Here is a 213-nt window from a genome sequence, read left to right on the forward strand (position 1 = left end):
AGTTGTTAACAAAAGACCAACTTATTTAATAGGTATTCCACACTGCCAAAGATCTCATAAATTAATGTAAAGTGTTTAGCAGTAAACAGCTGGTACTTATGTGTCTGTTGTGTAACGGTATTAATGTTTATAGGTGGGACTTTGTGTATATATCAACGAGATATTTATCAATATATATATATACACACTCATTCACATATGCCCTCAAGCATA

Source organism: Penaeus monodon, chromosome 20, assembly GCF_015228065.2.
Source record: "Penaeus monodon isolate SGIC_2016 chromosome 20, NSTDA_Pmon_1, whole genome shotgun sequence".
NCBI lineage: Eukaryota > Metazoa > Arthropoda > Malacostraca > Decapoda > Penaeidae > Penaeus > Penaeus monodon.